This window comes from Neofelis nebulosa, chromosome 1 (genome assembly GCF_028018385.1).
Source record: "Neofelis nebulosa isolate mNeoNeb1 chromosome 1, mNeoNeb1.pri, whole genome shotgun sequence".
NCBI classification, from domain to species: domain Eukaryota; kingdom Metazoa; phylum Chordata; class Mammalia; order Carnivora; family Felidae; genus Neofelis; species Neofelis nebulosa.
In genome coordinates this window covers 8,916,447-8,934,157 of record NC_080782.1, presented here as the reverse complement: position 1 = coordinate 8,934,157, position 17,711 = coordinate 8,916,447, and the positions used below count along the sequence as shown (strand labels likewise).

The 17,711-nt window shown below is 41.3% G+C and overlaps 1 protein-coding gene across 7 annotated transcripts in view; it reads left to right on the top strand.

Annotated features, from left to right (window-relative positions):
- The window catches only part of CTNND2 (catenin delta 2), a 947,889-nt gene that overhangs the window by 699,099 nt on the left and 231,079 nt on the right, over positions 1 to 17,711 (top strand). The gene's annotated exons all lie outside the window — the stretch shown is intronic.

The following is a 17,711-nucleotide window of genomic DNA, read 5'->3' as shown; positions in this document are numbered from 1 at the left end:
GGATTTTCCCATCTTCGTGTGAGGGAAATTATTTAGCCTGCCACATAAGTCCTTGTTCACTAATAGATAAACTTAAATGTCTTTCAAGAAAAAAAAAATCTGAATAGGTGTTCTTCACTTTTCCACAAAGTTCTAGAAAATTTCTGGTAATTGTGCTTAACTTCACTGATCTGCAAAAGACCCTAATGGAGGCTAAGAAAGACATGAAACACAATAATCCTGGGAAAAGATTTGAATTCAACTCTTGTAATGGCGGAAGGAACAGATATGAGTGGAAGGAATTATAGTGTAAAGAGGGGTGAGGAGGACCTAGTGACCAGGTAGCCCTCTGCAGGAGGGTGGCGGGAGGTTACTCTTGTCACATTCTGAGCAGGAGAATTGGGGCCGCATGCTGAGGCCTGTTGGATTGGCAAAAGGCTGGGAAGCCCTCTTTTCTGAGCTTCATCAATGAAATTTTGCCTGGCCATTGTACTAAAGAATTGGATGTTGTTTGAAGGGAGCATGGAAAGGTAGCTGTTCAAAAACAAAAGGTGACTGTTCATACCACTGGCCCAGACATAGCACGTGTGCAGACCACAGTGAGTTTATGCTCTATAACACATGAGAGGAGCAGCTGTGGTAAAATGATGCTGGAAGCCAGTTGTGAGTGTATAAAGTCTTGAGAGTCCCTTGGCCAGCCAAGAGCCAACATTCTCAAAACTAAACCAAGAAAGATTTCTTGGAGAGGTTCTGGCAATTTCCGCATTAACATGGGGACAGTAGAGACTGGTACCCTGGCTCACAACACCTCCTTATATGAAAGACTTACTTGACCGAAGGAGTCAACTTTTCCAGATTAGCTTTATAGATTATCAGGTTCTAAATAGAATGGCTCTCCCATTCTATTGGGAGAATACTATTCATACTGTCAATGGCTTTGACAGTATCCAATATAGTTCAAGTTAATAAGGAAGCTCGATAGGCACTAGAGAGTTCAGTGCTGTCATTGATCTGGAAATTTTTTTTTTCCCAATCCCAGTTTCTGAGGGAAAAAAAAATCTCGATTTGCCTTTACCTGAAAGACCATAGATTCTATTTTAACAGTTCTTGCACAATGATACGTTAATTCCCTCACCAGTAACCAGAATTCCTATGAAGGGACTCAAACTTACTGATATACTGTAGATTAGATATTCTAATCTACAGCTTTGATGATTAATGATAATTGGGCTTACAGAAGAACAGGCTGACAAACGGAACTGGCATAACTCATGACAAAGTGAGACTAGCTTGTAAATTCTGCAGATTTGTAACGGGGTAAACTAACAGAAAATTTGAAGAATCAGGGATCTTTCCCAAATGATGAAAAATATTCCCCAGATGCACCCCTAAAATGAATAAGAAATGTAATACTTGTAGAACTCCTTGGGTCCTGGAGAAGTCATATATTTGGGGATATTATAAAATGACCCCAAAGAGCAGAAGCTTCTTTAGGTATTCAGTGGATAAGAGTACTGAGTGTAACCGTGAATGCCTAAGGTGTACAAGGTGCTTTCCCCAAACAGTGACAAATACTCAAAGAGGTTGGAACATCGTGCCCAAAGCCAGTAGGGGCAACAGAAAAACAGCCTGAAGGCTCACCATGCTGACTTAGTCTCCACCGTTAGATATTCACTTTTTGAAATGGCAAGCGGCTTGCTAATAGAGATTGCTTGCATCCCTGAAAGACATTTGAGGCCTAGAATCCCTGTTAGACGTTGGAGAACCTCAGAAAACACCGACAACATAGAGTCTGTTCCAACACTCTGATTAAATGCAGGGTTTTGCTGAAACACTCTTAAGTGGGGTTATACCAGAGGCATCCACCAGATGCATGAACAGGATCCCTCATAACTGAGATTCTCCTGCTTTATCTCCTCTGGTGTTTCACCCTCGGTGGAAGAAATCACGGGACCGACCTGCGATTCCTTGTCAGAGCAAGTCCAGCAGTAACAGGACTTGGAGGCAAGAACACTAAACAGTGGAGAAGGAACACCTTTGGGAGGCTGCCTCCTCCCAATCTCTTTTATAGGAGAGTTAACTCGAATAGAACAAAAATCAAAACCACAGCACCAGAGCGTGTCTTCCTAGTTGGCCAGGTTGTATTCTTTTGAATGACCTTTTGAAAAGGTGCCAGTGACAGTGAGTCATTCATCACTCATGTAGACAGGGTCAACCATCCAGTGTGCAACCCGCCACATTAAGAAGACTTTTTCCTTCGACTAAGTTTGTTGGCTTTATCATACAATTCCATTTCGTCTTGACCACTTGGTCTCAAAAGCAAGCGTGCTGATCATATGCTGGGAAAGCGCCAACTCTCATGAAAATCTCCTTTCAACATTTTCAAAGTAAATCGTAATTTCCTTAATTTTCTCGCTCAGATTTGCCATTTCCCCACCCCTGCAAAGATGGGCATCTATATTAATAAATACCACACGATTTCTCATATTTTCTTTGAAAGTTTCCAAAGCTGATGTTTTCCCCTTTTTTGCTAAGTCTACAAGATCTAGATTTAATTTTTCTGCCATAAGAGAGGAATCAATAGATGATAATTTGTTTTGCAATTTAGATTTGTTCATTTTAGTGTCCTAAACCCTGAAAAGTGTCAGCAGAATGTGAAGATTTTGAATTACGAATAATCTTCCTTATTGTTCTGACTTTTATCTGTCTCTCTACCATTGAGCCCAAGTTCATCTAATGGAAATTGGATATTCAGCCATGGGCATGAGTACTACACGATTTCGCATGATTTTATATCTTTTTTGCATTAAGGAAAACAAGCCATCTGCGTATCTATAATTAGCTAATATATTCAGCATTGGCTCCTGTAAACAAGATGCAGGTGTAAGTAGTGCTGAGGCATTTTGTGCCCAGTGTTGGCTTTCGCTTGTGGGAAAAATTACTCTCACTTGTGAAATAAAAAGATAAGAGTTATAAGAAAAACCTTTTTTTTTTTTAAATTTTTTTTTCAACGTTTTTTATTTATTTTTGGGACAGAGAGAGACAGAGCATGAACGGGGGAGGGGCAGAGAGAGAGGGAGACGCAGAATCGGAAACAGGCTCCAGGCTCCGAGCCGTCAGCCCAGAGCCCGACGCGGGGCTCGAACTCACGGACCGCGAGATCGTGACCTGGCTGAAGTCGGACGCTTAACCGACTGCGCCACCCAGGCGCCCCAAGAAAAACCTTTTTAATTGTATAAAATGTTTGCTGCACTAGTGGCCTATTTATAGCTGTATGACTTTCTAAGATCTCATCTTAGGCAGCAGAAGTCTTTGTTCTTAAGTACCAATTCGCTTGGCATAGGACATTTGTGCCGACAGGTGGACTGTAAAAATTGGCTTTGTTTCAAAATTGTGAAGTTTAGGGTAAAAAAAATGCGTTCTTTAAAAAAATAACACGGTATGGGGCGCCTGGGTGGTTCCGTCAGTTAAGCATCCGACTTGATCTCGGCTCAGGTCATGATCTCACGGTTCAGGGGATCAAGCCCTGCATTGGGCTCTGAGCTGACAGCACGGAGCCTGCTTGGGATTCACTCTTCCTTTCTCTCTTCCCCACCCCCCCAACTTGTGCTCACTCACGCTCTCACTCTCTCTCTCAAACTAAATAAGTAAACATTAAAATAATAATAACAATAATAATAGTCCATTCCTGCTATGTGCCAGGTACTCCTCTTGGCCCTGGACATTCAGCATTCAGCAAATTAGGCAAGATCTTTGCTCTCACAGTGCTTATATTCCTCTAGGTGGGGGTAGGGCAGAACTCAACAGGTAAGTATATGAAATGTATCCGGTGGTGAATGGGAGCAAAGGAGGAATACCAAGAAGGAGAGGTAGACCAACAGCAGAGAGGGGGGTGCGCAGGGTAGATGGGCTACTTTTGAGGGTTAATCGGGTTGAGTGGACACCTGAGTGATGGAAAGGAAGCCATTCTGTGGAGTCTGGGAGAACTCCTCCAGCCACTCAGGAACTTCCAGAAACCCAGAAGAACAGAAACCAAAAGTAGAGAGGAGAGAATGCCGATGAGTGGAAGCAGAGGGAAGACAGGGACTGGTCACATAGGACCAAAGGCCAAGGTTAAGGATCTTCTGAATGTGATGAGATCATTAGAAGGTTTTGAGCAGGAGTGACGTGCTCTGACTATGTATGTTTTAAAACAATGATTCTTCTGTGGGTGCAGAATTTTAAAACAAAACAGTATTCTTCCCTAAGTCCTTGGCCTCGACCAGCCTATTAAAAGCTGGAAGTACAGGGGCACCTGGGTGGCTCAGTCGGTTAAGTGTCCGACTTCAGCCCGGGTCACGATCTCGCGGTCTGTGAGTTCGAGCCCCGCGTCGGGCTCTGGGCCGATGGCTCGGAGCCTGGAGCCTGCTTCCGATTCTGTGTCTCCCTCTCTCTCTGCCCCTCCCCCGTTCATGCTCTGTCTTTCTCTGTCTCAAAAATAAATAAACGTTAAAAAAATTTTTTTTTTTAAAAAAGCTGGAAGTATAACTGTCACCTTCCTTTTGGTCTAGAAAAAAATTGTATGCAAAAATACACATAATTCATTTGAAAATTTTTAAATAATTAAAATTGTAAACCAAAATAATTAAAATTAAAAGCATGCATGTATTCAGTACTCTTTTAAATGCATTATTAGAAAATGATAACACAAAAAATACAGAAACCTGATTTTTTTTAAAATCTAGGATTTCATATGTTGAAGATTTTTTTTAAAAGAGTTTAAGTAAGGTGGGGCCTGTGTGGCTCAGTCAGTTGGGCCTCCAAATTTCGCTCAGGTCATGATCTCGCAGTTCTTGGGTTCTAGCCCCGCATCCAGCTCTGTGCTAACAGTTTGGAGCCTGAAGCTGGGGTTCCGGCCATTTAATCTGGTGCACTCCAGAACTAAAGATCCTTCAACAGGAGTGATTAAGTTAAAGAAATAACAATCACCTCAATCCCTGTGGCTATTTATATTGGAAGGTGGACAGTCAGCAGGGTAGGTTCTTGGAGCCCACAACTCTCGGTGAGTTATAAGAAAAAGCCATTTATTGCTAAAAAATTTAAATTGGAAGGAAATAATTGAAAGAACTGAATGCATCACAGTCTTGTGGGAGAAGGAAGAAGAGACGTTTCGAATTGCTCTCTTTTAGATATATACATTTGCAGCATACTTGTTGATACATGCATATCATTATACATACATTCATTATATATTGTACAGTATGTCAAATATTATAACACCTGTATATAAAATAATAGACATGTGTGATTTAGTACTACCCACTTCCTAAAATCACCAGGAGAGGACTTCTGAGATAACCACCCACGTGATGCCTAGAATAAAGTCTCCTCCGTTAAGGATGACACATAGGTTTAGGATGTACTGCATTGCCCTTGAGGGGATTTCTTAGAACGTATTTTTTTTTTTAATGCAAAAGCTCACAGATGCACCAAACAAGTGTATTTTCTTATTATACCAAGATCCAAGTGTCATATAGATGTTCTGCTTGGGCTGATGGACAAAATGAAGGACGAATAACATTGAATCAGCTGAGCAACATCATTGAATAACTCCTCTTTCACGATGCCGTGTAGCAGACGGTTTTCCCTGGTAACAGCTTTCTTTGTGTTCCGTAGAAACGTGTGAGAAAATAAGGTTGACATGTTCCAGTGTGTGGATTCTCAAAAGAACTGGTCACAATGGATGCATCTGACAGACGTCTGGCAGGGGTGGGGGGGTGGGGAGCTCCAGGGAGCTGAGTGGTGGAACTTATGTTTTTTCTCTTTTGCTCAGCTTGTGGGATCCCCTGCAGCCTCCACCCACTGATTCTGTGGGGAGAGCTAAATGGAGAATCACAAGAAGGACTTTACCAGTCACCTTGCTGGGGCTCAGTCAGAGCACAGAGCAGCAGGAATAAGCAAAGCAAAGTAAATTTAAGCAAATGGTTGAGAGTTGTAGAAAAATCCATATGCATGTTAAACTACTTACAAATTCCCCAATGCCAGGAAAACGGTTGAGGATGTTTCATATCGAAGATACCCTTCTACACTACCCACAGAGTCTTCCTTTGTACAGTCTCTCCGATTGATTCTCTTGCCCCGTTGCCGCAACTCCCCGCGTCATTCTTCTGCTCAGGAACTATGAGTGGATCCTCATGTCCTGTCCCCTCAAATATTTCCTTGTTATGTGGTTTTCTGGTCTCATCTTGGCATCCCACAGCACTCCCTGGGCCCCGCCTCCGGGAGACGTTCTGTGCAGGTGGACACCCTTCTCCGCATGCCTCCTGTCTTCTCCAGCCCCCCATGCCCATCCATCTTCAGAGCCCTCCTCCACGTGGGCTGCAGGAATTGCAGACTGTTGGCCACAGAAGCTTTCTGCAAACTCTCCCTTAGATTCTGTGTTTTTTCTTTAAACTCCCATACATTTTATATTCTACTCCATAAGGTATCTAAGACCGATAATAATAATAATGATAATAATAATAATAATAACAATAACAATAATAATAATGCCCCCAGCCACACACCGTCAGTCCATCAGTCTTTGGGTAAATTTAAGGGCAAAGGAGATACCTCGCTATCTAATGCACTGATGACTACGCTTTTACCCCAACCCTCCCATACATGTGCCCTACTTTAAAAAGTACAGCTACTGCATCCCAAACATTTTAGAGTTTAATCCTGTTCAAATTGTATGGCTCACTAGTTTTCAAACTTCTTTTTTCAAAGTCTTTTTATTTTATTCTCTCTCTTGAGAGAGAGCGCCCATGCACATGAGCGGGGAAGGGTCAGAGAGGGAGGCCAGAGGATCAGAGGTGGGCTCTGTGCTGACAGCAGAGAGCCCGATGCAGGGCTCAAACCCACCAGCCTTGAGATCATGACCTGAGCCAAAGTTAGATGCCCAACTGGGCCCTTCAGGGCGCACCTTCCCCGCCCCCCCCCCCGCCCAGTTTTCAAACTTCTTAAAATCAGTTCAACTCTTCTGTCTTCCAGAACTAACTAACCCACTCCACTTCCCAAGGAGGCTGGTTTCATGAACTTCCTGTGGGCTCCTCAGCACCTTGTATGTTCCTGTGAGTTTCTCCTTTATTAGTCCACGAGATCCTCAAGGGACATACAACAGTGCGTATTACTAAATATCAGTTGAGCCGAACAAGATGGAAATTCCTTCCCCAACCAGTTTTGAGGCCAGTAAGTATTGGCCGTTACTACCACCGAAGAGTGGATGAGCAGGTAGATCTTCAGAACATATAGGTGACTTGATAACCTAGAACAGAAAAGACATATGCGTGACGAGAAAAGTCTTAAGCGAATTTTATATTCTGTACAATTTTATAGGTATAATAGAATAAGTCTTACTTGACACAGTTTATTTTTTTAACATATATCATTGTTTATTTTCAGTCTCATTATTTATTTATTTATTTATTTATTTATTTATTTATTTATTTAATATGAAATTTATTGTCAAATTGGTTTCCATACAACACCCAGTGCTCATCCCAACAGGTGCCCTCCTCAATGCCCATCACCCACCCTCCCCTCCTTCCACCCCCCATCAACCCTCAGATTGTTCTCAGTCTTTAAGAGTCTCTTACGGTTTGGCTCCCTCCCTCTCTAACTTTTTTTCTTTCCTTCCCCTTCCCCCATGGTCTTCTGTTAAGTTTCTCAGGATCCACATAAGAGTGAAAACATATGGTATCTGTCTTTCTCTGTATGGCTTATTTCACTTAGCATCACACTCTCCAGTTCCATCCACGTTGCTACAAAAGGCCAGACTTCATTCTTTCTCATTGCCACATAGTATTCCATTGTGTATATAAACCACAATTTCTTTATCTGTTCATCAGTTGATGGCCATTTAGGCTCTTTCCATAATTTGGGTATTGTTGAGAGTGCTGCTATAAACATTGGGGTACAAGTGCCCCTATGCATCAGCACTCCTGTATCCCTTGGGTAAATTCCTAGCAGTGCTATTGCTGGGTCACAGTGTGGAGGTTCCTCAAAAAAATTACTTGATACAGTTTAAATTGTCAAAAATTTAAATGTTTAACTTAAAAATAAAATAAATGCATAGGAGAGTTTTCTCTACACATCTATCGTAACTCCTTTGCAGGGAATAGATTACATTTATTTTAACGCTCATTATTTGTTATAACCATGGGCTATCTAAGGTACAAAATAATTTTTCTATTGTGTCTATGTATTTAGCATAATTTTATATTTTAGAAACATATTATTTTCTGTTTGCAGTAACAAAAGAACAGCAATTTTTAAAATGTGTGCTTTTCTAATGCCGGTGAAACAAATTTAAACGAGGGGCTGTGTCTCTCATAAATGCTTTGCTATCTGTCAGTCAACCAAACTCTACTGTGTGCTGATTACCCACATACCTGTTTATTATAATTAAAGGCCAAAAATCTTAGTAGGTCATGATGCTTTCAGTGATATTTTTTGCTCTACCTGCAAAATTTGATCTAGAATTTGACCATTTCTTAGCACTTGGGCTCTCATTACTCCTATCCAAAGCTACTGTGTTTCTTGCATCCGGACCATCTCGGTGACCCCTACCTGGTGTCCCTGCTTCTGCCTTTGGGACAGTGTGCTCTCTACATGTCACATACAGGTTTGTTCAGTCACGCTCTCGGTCTCATGTTCCTCAAGGTCAACCCAATGCTCTTACAGCGGCTAACGCCTCCCAGACCTAACCCTGCCCTGCCTGGCAATCACTCTCATCCTCTCGCCTTCACTGTACTCCAGCCACCCTGGTCTCCTTGCTCTTCCTTGGGACCTGTTGTCACCGTCTCATGGCCTTTGGTCCCTGCTCGAGTGTCGCCTGACCACAGCACTCAGACTGCACACTCCCATCTTTTTCTCCTGCTATTTCTTCTTTATGATTCTTATCCCTGGAGAGGATCCCAGTTTTTGAGGGGCTTAAACCTTATACATGTTGGTGGATCATCTTTAAGGATCCAGATTATTACTAGAAAATTGCTACATCCTCCTTCAAATAAAGCTATCTCTGTTCTTCACTATTGAAATGGTCCCATTCGCTGGTTTCTTTACTAACTTCCAATTCTCGTACAGGTATGTAAGCTCCTTTGAGGGAGGGGCTTCGTTCAACTCATCCACCCCCGGCCCCAACTCCCGACAGTCCACTCCATAAGTGTTCTTTAATGAGGGACTCTCTAATCAGTACAACAGTGAAAGTTTGGGGGGTAATTTTTGTGGGCTTCTTCTAGTCACATTCTAAGATATTTTCATAATTTCCAAATAGCCAAGTTGAATCTCTGCCTTGCGGGGTTTGTGTTTTCAGAATTTATATGTGCTCATCTAAAATACTCTTTGACATGCTGAACACTGTGTGAACGTAGCGTTGTGGTTCACGAAATTATTTTGATTGAGTTCAGTTTGGAGCACAGTCAGGGAGATTTTTATTTCAGGCATCCTTTGTGATTCCCGCTACTTTGTGAGGTTGTATTCCATATCTACAAGGGCAAGCACAAACATCGTGCCAGATAATAGAAGCCATTAGACTTATTTGGAACATGGTGAGTGTGCCTGAGTGGGGTCTTCAGGAAAGGAATTTGTGGAATCGCTTGAAATTCTTCCTTGTTAAAAAAAAAAAAAAAGAAAAGTAAGGGCCTTTCCTGGGGGCTCTTAGAAAGGAATGTGGAGGCCCGCCTTTTGCACACACCAGTTCTCAGAACCGAGTTCAGTTTGTGCAGAATGTCAGCGTCGGCTTCCAGATGGACAGTTCTGAGGCCCCTTTGGCCTCTGCACTGGCTTCCTTGGTGGGCAGCAAGGTTTTCAATACAGGATCCTGATGTCCTTCCACTTCGACTGACTGCATTTCATTCTGAGACAGGGAAATGGCTAGAGAAGTTCAGTGTTCGTGATCAGTTAGCAAAAAAAAGGGATGGAAAGGGCCAAGGACTGTGGTAATGTAATGTTTGTGGTGTCTTGTGATTTTTTAAAGTGTCCTGTAAAATGCGTCACTGTGTGCAATCATGATTCCCATTCAGTGTAAAATAAAGGTCTTTTCCCCCTCTTTCTTTTATCTCTTTAAATAACAGGATCATGAGCGTGATGAGGAGTCAGAATGTTGAATTGCTACAAAATAGGTCATTTCAGAGATTTTCATGAGAAATGGTTTTCTTTTACCAGAGTTACGGACAGGAACTGATTACCAGTCCATAACTGAGACAATATCAGCGACTTCTCTAGAATTGAGGATAGCAAAAAAATGGGAAAAATGTTCAGAATCACCCTTCGGAAATGTGCATTTTGTTATAGGGATAGGCGGTTGCCTCAGTGATGGTCCTCAGTACCTGCTGAGGACACATTGAATAGGGTGGGAGCTGGGTTTGGAAATCTGTACAGGGGACAAAGATTCTCGAAATGTGTGGAGGCTTTACAATGGGAAGCATAAGGGAATTCAAGTCACAGTGATAATGTATTTGTAGACTTCTTTATATTTTCCATATGATTTTCAAAAACCACATAGTTTCCTGCTAGACACAGGTGGAGTCAAAACCAAAACCACTGCACGCCCTGTACCACGGCAGGGGAGTAGCACTCGGGAAATCTACGTGCGACTAGAACCTTCTCAGTCATTTCTCTTGCTACTGGTTGGATCTTTTGTTACTGGTTGCATCATTGTTTTTAATCTGTTCATTAGAAATTGATTTCTTAAATCAAAAGATGGTCTTTCTCTCTTTGTGCTTAATAATTCTCTCTGTATTTCAGAAAAATACCTTCTTTTTCCCAGTGACTAGTATCACCTCATAATTATTTTTAAATGCCTTTTTTTTGGGTCAGTTAATTTACCATAACAAGACAAACCATTGCACTTCTCTTCTTTTTCAAATATAGATTAATTCCTGTACTTACCTTGAAAATGTACCTAGCAAGATATGTCATATGTATGGTAATGATGCAGCACCCTGTGGTATTTTTTTAAATGACTACAGAATAGAGTTTCAGAGTAAATATATTTCTTTTTAAATCTCATTAGTTATACACCAGGTTGGATTAATGATCTGGTAGATAATAAACAGTCTGCACACTAAATAAAATTTATGAAGCTATCACTCTGAATTGTATACCTTTCACTGATTCTATCATATGTTATGTCATTATATTATTACGTTAATTCATATATTGACCAGGTAATAAGTCCATTAAGAATATCCTTTAACAAGGTAATACAGTGGGTGGTTCCTTGACAGATAATATTTGTTGAACTCTTTGTTAAATAATTCACACTTGAAGTTTCATTTACTCCTGAAAACAACCCCATGAGACAGGTTCACATTTTGTTCGCGTTTTACAGACATTTAAGGAACTTGCCTCAGGGGACACAGGTGGAAGAGAAGTAGAATGATTCGAACGTTATTGCTTCCGCCTCAAAGCCAGCACCCCCTCCAAACACTGCAATACACTTGCTCCCTAAAACATAACTTAAAAAGAAACATAATCCATCTTGGTTCAGCTACTGAATGGAAAAACCAGATCATTTTGCACGACTGCAGAGATGTATTTTCTCTCAAAATTCCCAAAAATAATTTCTACCATAACACCAAAAAAGATTTTAGCCTTTATCAGTTGTACTTCTGTCTTGCTCAGAATCAACTACACGTACACACATCAGTTCAACTCTGTGGAAACATTGATTGGTTACCTGACTTTGCTATGCAGGTTAGGGGTGGAATTCGGTGAGGTAAAATATGTATTTTACAAACTGATAACTTTGCAGTTCCTATATTAAAATTGAAAAGTGAATTTCAGGTACCTCTGGTTAAGCTTCTGGTTTTAGATCCACAAACTTTGTATCTTCCGGTAGCTTTTTTATGTTTTACTTTTTTTTTTTACTTTAGGGAGAGAGAGCCAGTGAGTGAGAGTGAAGGAGAGGGGGCGGGAGGGAGGAAGGGAGGAATGGAAAGAGAAAGAGAGAGAGAGGAAGAGAATGAATGAATCCCAAGCAGTCTCCATACTCAGGGCAGAGCCCGACATTGGGCTTGATTCCAGGACCCTTGGACCATTACCTGAGCCAAAATCAAGAGTCAAACGCTCAACCAACTGGGCCACCCAGGTGTCCCTCTTCCAGTAGCTTTTTAAGCAGAGAAAATTATTTAATTTTTAAACATTAATAGGGAATATAAAACAACTATATCCATTTTTATTGTTTAAATGAACACCACTGAAAAATAACAGTTAATTAAAAATTTACTAAAATCACCAGGCCCGAGGTTCCTCTTTGTAGTCAGCTTTTGGTAAACCATTTCTCAGATGTGGTGAGTTGATTGCTTATAAGTATCTGAAGCGAGAGGAGGTACTATATATTATAATTCTGCAGTCCATTATTTAAATTTACTTTGCGTTTCAGGTCCAGCTTAGTTTCTCTTAGAACTAAACCAGAAGCCCAAAGATATATCTACTTTGCTTAAAACCAAGCAGATCCTTGAGTGGTATGGAAATGTCTACCCAGGTCCTCAGCTGTTTGAGGATCTTACCATCAATGGGTTAAAAAAAAAGGCTACTTACTCCAACCTCTTCCTCCTTCTCCCAGCTAATTCCAAATTCCTTCCATTTCATTTGCAGAGTCGGTGAGCAATCTCTTATTGCCAAGAACAACTATAACCCATCCTTGAGGGTCTTGCTATCCTCAAAGCAACTTTTCATAGTATTTCTCTAAATGAAGATAGGAACCCCCAAGAAAAATTCTATTCTCTGTTAAAGTACTATTTAACCCACTATACATCATCATCATTATCATTCTACAAAAACTGTCATGAGCTTGCAAACACTGCTGTAATTGGATATGTTCTAAATTATTCATTGATGTTGATGTCATTTTAATGATAATAGCTGATTCCTTGGTAAATATAGTTTATTCTCAATAAATGCAGAGAATATCAAGAGTAACAAATTCATTAAGTGGCAAGGCCCCGTTTTTTTACAATGGGTGATATTGCATTACCTGCGTTTTTCTTTTCTTTAATTGCTCATCCATTTGCTTCCTGATTTAAAAGGCTTATATATGGTCTGCCTTGTAATGAGAGGACAAGGAAGAAAACCATTGCATCCTACTCTTTATGATTTTTAGATACTTTTAGTTCTAGAGTTTAAATTGTAAAAACACTTTAAAACAGTGGGTTATTGTATGGCAGAGGTGTGGAGGCTGTCTTCACTCTCCCTGATACACACTGGGTGGGCTTCACTGATTCTGTGCAAACACATCCCAACTTTCATCCTCAAGAGACTGTCTGTGTCAGGCTGAAGAATGCCCGCTCTCTAAACAACCTGAAAGGACAGGCAGAGGGCATAGTTTTGCTTTGTTTGATGAGGTGATCTTTTTATTTCTCCTGCTGTGGGGTTCATCGGCATCCATCTTCCTTACTTCTTGTAGACTGATCTCTCAGTCTAGATCCCTGAAGTTTACAGCAAAGCATAAAAATAAATAAGAGCTATTATCATAGGAACAGTTGACCAACGTGGACCATCTAGCAGAGAATCATTTAAGAAACGAATTTAAGATTGTCTACTCAGGTTATGTATCAAAAGGCCTTTCCGGTCATTCTTTGAATCTATTAAGTCCAGGAAAGTAGCAGATAGGAAATTTATTCCAGGTCTAACTCGAGCTATTGCTTTCCCTTTATGTATTTCAACATTGTTGGTTTTTATTCAGTTATTTGTATTAATGTAAGTAAATCTGAATCACGGGTCAGCCTTGCAAGAGAAGGAAACACAATGAAATACCACCACAGTCTATTAGAATGGCCAAAAGCCAAGAAACTGACAATACCAAATGCTGACAAGGATGTGGAACAAGAATTCTTATTCGTTTCTAGTAGGATGCAAAATGGTACGGCCACTTTGGAAGACAGTTTATCAGTTTCTTACAAAACTAAACATACTCCGGGGCGCCTGGGTGGCGCAGTCGGTTAAGCGTCCGACTTCAGCCAGGTCACGATCTCGCGGTCCGTGAGTTCGAGCCCCGCGTCGGGCTCTGGGCTGATGGCTCGGAGCCTGGAGCCTGTTTCCGATTCTGTGTCTCCCTCTCTCTCTGCCCCTCCCCCGTTCATGCTCTGTCTCTGTCTGTCCCAAAAATAAAAAAAATAAAAAAACATTAAAAAAAAAAAAAAAAAAAAAAAACTAAACATACTCCTAGTAGATGACCCAGCAATTTTGCTCCTTGGTATTCACCCAAAGGATTTGAAAAGTTATGTCTACACAATAACATGCAAATGATTGTGTATATCAGCTTCGTTCATAATTGCCAACACTTGGAAGCAACCATGATGTCCTTTAGCAGGTGAGTGGATATATAAAGTGTGGTACATCCACACAATGGGGTATTATTCAACACTGAAAAGAAAGGAGCTATCAAGCCATGAAAAGACATGAGAACAATCTTAAATGTGCATTACTGGCTGTAAGAAGCCAATCTGTAAAGGCTAGATACCAAACGATACTAAAGCTGTGATATTTTAGAAAAGGCCAAACCATGGAGAAAATTAAAAAACAATCAGTGGTTTCGGGGGTTAGGGTAAGGAAGGAAGGAATTGGTGGAGCACAGAGCACTTTAGGGCAGTGAAGTCATTCTGGATGATACTGTAATGGTGGTTACATGTCATTATACATTTGTCAAGACCCACAGAATGTACAGCGCCTACAACACCGAGAGTGAACTGTAATATAAACCATTGGCTTCAGGTGATTGTGATGTGTCGGTGTAGGGTCATCATTGCTACTCAGTAAGTTTTACAATGGGGAAGCCTGTGTACGTGTGGGGGCAGGTGGCACGTGGGAACTCTCTGTACTTTACTGCTCAGTTTTACTCTGAGTGCAAAACTGCTCTAAAAATAATGTCTATTCTATATTAGCAAAAATAAGAGGGAGAAGGAAGCTACCATGTGACGACCTAGCGCACTATTCTTCCATTCATCTGATAAATAGTTCCTAACTTCCTTCCATGTGGCAGATGTTCTTCTTGTGCATTTTATTTTATTCTATTTTACATATATCAGATACATATGATATGGTATGACATTTTATGAGCCCTATTTTAGTAAATATTAAATGTAGACTTTGGAAGAATTCTCCATGAGGATGATGGAGTGAGAAAGGGGAGACAGTGAACTGGCCTGGAATGACAGTGGGGGGGGGGGGTGGCCAGAACAAAGGCCTCTGCCTGCTGGGTGTGGAGTGCCCAGTGGGGAGCATACATGGAAAAGAGATTGCTGGCCATTTAGTGGGAGAGAAAATACAAGTGTCATTTCGAAGAGGAGAGTTCCCCCGATCGTTTTTTCAAAGGGAACTTGTACTTTATTAGTGTTTAACATAGGTTTATCTGGAGTCTTATAAGAATTTAAGGTTGGGTACAAGCAGAAACAAGAAGAATCGGGTGCCAGGAGAAGTTGACGGGAGGCAGGATACAGGGGAAAGACAAAGCAGGGGGGAAGTGCAGAGAACAGCACCCAGACCCATCCACAGCAGTCCAAAGCACCCAGAAGTCCTGCCATGGATAGAGACCCTTCAAGAGAACTCAAAGTCCACCTCTCGCTTCCTGGTCCTTTTGGGATGTGGGAGACAACAGGAGGAGGCAGAACCAAGGGCCTGACCATCACATTTCATGTGTGTGAACTCAGTTCTGACTAATGTTTGACTTCAGGATTACAAAATTCTTAGATAAAATTCAACACAAGAAAACAAGAGCTTTTTATGTGTACCATCTGGTGACCGCCCCCCCCCCCCCCGCCGGCCCCTCGCCAAAAAAAAATAAGAGCAAAAGAAAAAGCTTATCATCTCATTTGTGTTTCTCTAAGTAGATTAAAATAAAACTTAAGACTTCATTTTAAATTTAGAACTATGGCATTAATTAGGGCCACACCGAAAACATTGTGTTCGCGTGGAACCATTAAGCATTGATACTGCATTTGTTTTGAATCCTTTTTCCTTTTTAATGCTTTGGAATAATATTTTAATAGCTTAATTCACTAAGTTGTATGAATGGGAAATATGTTAAAAATTAAATACTAATTATACAATATAGCTAAAATATAGAGATACATAGATAGATTTGCTACACCAACTGCTTTTAATTATAACCAGTCAATTGTAGAAATGGCTTTATTAACTCTTTTTTAATGGTTTCATCATTATTAAGATCATTAAACCCAAATAATTTTAAAGTAAAGCACACACATGCAAATAAACACACATAGAGAAAACAATACTTATAGCTTAAACTTTTGTACAAATGGAATATCCTTTCTGAAATATTATGATACAGTGGGTGTGGCTGTAACCCAGATGCATCTACGGGACATGGTCACAGTGATTACAAACTTTATCTCTCTTGAGTGGGCACCAAGCAAGCACTGGTAAACCTGTACATCAGGGGAAAGTTGTTTGCTGCTTCCTTCTCGCATTTTTAGTGGACCCACTGACATGCTTGGCCACTTTCCCTGGGTTGTACCTACTACCACCAGCTGTGCAGGAACGTCACAGAAGCTAATGCCCTCCCTAACAGCCCTGTCCCATGTCCTTCCCTCTTCTGTCCCTGGTCCTGCTCTGACGAGACATGACATATGTGAAACACCATATTCGTTTCCCAGATTAGGGACTTTGAGGCCAGGAGTTCTGGGGGAATTGCAACTTTTTCTGTTTCTGTTTTGTTTCGTTTCATTTCTGTTTTCGTTTTGTTGGTGGATGAAAGTAATTCCTACAGCATATTCGGATTTATCTGATGGCCCACTTCCTGTGAATGATGCATACCCTCATTTTATCTCTAAGCTGGTGTAAAGAGCTGCGGTAGCCACTGGAGACATTTGTACACAGAAAGCGTTTTGTTTATTCCCCCCCCCCCTTAAATGAGGGATATTACTCAGTTTCGAAAAGTCAAGTTCCAACAAATCTGAGAAACACTGCTGTCACAGATAAGAGTCTCCCTCCTCATTCACTCGACAAATATTTGTTGAACATCTGCTATGTGCCTGGCACTGCACTTGGGGTAGGGTAAGAGATCCCTCAGTGAACAAAAACAGACTTGCCCTGGGGCACCTGGGTGGCTCAGTTGGTTAAGTGTCCAACTCTTGATCTCAGCTCAGGTCATGATCTCGCAGATAATGAGATCGAGTCCCACATCAGGGTCTGCGCTGGCAGCATGGAACCTGCTTGGGATTCTCTCTCTTCCTCTCTGTCTGTCCCTCCCTCTCCCCCACTCACACTCTATCTCTCTCTTTTTCTCTCAAAATAAATAAATCAATATTGGGGCGCTTGGGTGGCTCAGTCGGTTGACCTTCCGACGTCGGCTCAGGTCATGATCTCGCGGTTCCTCACTTCAAGCCCCTTGTTGGGCTCTGGGCTGACAGCTCAGCACCTGGAGTCTGCTTCAGATTCTGTGTCTCCCCCTGTTCTGTCTGCCCTTCCCCAGCTCATGCTCTGTCTCTCTCTGTCTTCAAATAAACATTTTTTTAAAAAAACCTTCATAAATAAATACTGAGAAAGAAAAGAAAAAAAAAGCAGACTGGCCCTCCAAGAACCAAGATTCTAGCAGATAGTCCCCGACAAGACACATAATAAAGAAGTTAGAACCTGACAAGGGATCGGGGAGGGGTATGGATCAGGGTGCAGTTTTAAATAGTGTGGGTGGAGTAGCTTCACAAAGAAAGTCACATTTTCACACCTTTGAAAGGGTGGGGGTTTAG